Raw genomic sequence first — 1,590 nt, 5'->3', positions numbered from 1 at the left:
ACAATCTGATAATTTGCATTCCGCCATGTGGCTTGGTGTGTTTGGCTTACATATCAGAACCAGTAAATACCACTCGAAATGATCTACGCCACTCTGTCAGTCAGTAAATATGCAAATAAGTCGGTAAATAAGTAAACACAGTACTCATTCTATCATGCCCGAGTCAGAACACGAACGGAACGGATTATTAAAGTCAGTCTGATTAATTGTGTCGAGGCAGCGAACATCGGTACATTCCCTTCAGAGATATCATAATAGTATGAGCTCAGCGAGCAAAATCGAGGGGAGAAATCGGTAGTTTTGGTGAACATCAGCAGATACTAGCGGCTATACACCATACTATGCATGCGAAGACGCTTAAACCGCTCTACTAGACCGTCACTTTAGCGATATGGTAACGAATACCTCCCGGCTAGACAAAGAAATACCTATCGCCAAATTCACCCGATGGCGTGGGATCCCAATACGTTTTTAAGACGTGTTATCTATCTATAAGGGTTTTGAAATATATCTCCGATTTATGTGCACCAATGTTAATGACCCACATTCTGAATAACAGAGAGTAAGTTTGACATTAAGCGCACCTCAGAGTGGTGCCAATTCAGGAGCGAAGCGCTCAATTGAGAATTAAGACAAATATCTTCCAGGGTAAAATGGAGCTCATCTTGCAGATCACTTTAAACCCTGGTGGTAGCGACGAAACCTTCACCTTTGTAACCATTTAGAGTCATGTCTACCTTTGCCATGACGTTCAACAATATTCAGCTGAGCTAGATCTATTATACGCCCATCCAACTCTAGTAACCAGGTACCAGATATGCATAGCTATATGTGATGCTGTCAGAACTGACTTCGGGAAAAGCAAGAGATAGGTGGTTGGTGAGGCAGAACATGTGAGCATGTGTACAGTGGCCTTTGAAGCAAATGTAGTAGAACACGGAATATATATTATATGTAGCTTTGCTTTGAGTAAGGAATCATAGCCTATTCCAGCGCAGCAGAGGTGGTCGTTTCTGTTTACACCAACAAACCATACCCTAGCTCTCGCGGAGCAGGCTCCTAGGGTACTAGTCTAAAACACTACTTTACTAACGTGTCTGTCTGTCGGTGACTCGGCCCGTAACACAATTTCGCACTTCTTACTGGACAAAAAGCTGTTAAGTGAAGCGAAGGCGCCCCCGGTCACTGGCTGATATTGAGTCATATTTTAAAAATTAATACTACTGAATACTTTTTCGGCCAGCTGATTGGCTAATATATTTGTGCTTCTTTCTTTACGCCCCATTTCAAAAAGCGGAGCGGCGGCGATACGAAGAGCGCGTGCGATTGCGGGACAAGTGCCAAACGGGAACCCCACGCAACGTATGTAGCGATTTGTAAGTAAGTTAGTCCGTTCGAGGGTAGCGCTAATACATGCCTTCTACTGGCTGCTGAGCGCAGTGAAGGCAACCGTAACGGGCTTAGCTGACATTATGTGGCGCTCCCATTTGTCGTAATTAAATGCACCGCTTCAAGTTTATTTTGCCCCCATTTCAAGCTCTGAGCGCCACTTCACTCAAAGGGCGCTGCCTGTGTACGCGTTAGTTAGCA

The sequence above is a fragment of the Phytophthora infestans genome, genomic scaffold (assembly GCF_000142945.1).
Source record: "Phytophthora infestans T30-4 supercont1.21 genomic scaffold, whole genome shotgun sequence".
NCBI classification, from domain to species: Eukaryota; Oomycota; class Peronosporomycetes; order Peronosporales; family Peronosporaceae; genus Phytophthora; species Phytophthora infestans.
The sequence above is the reverse complement of the archived record's forward strand: the minus strand, read 5'-3'. Positions refer to the sequence as shown.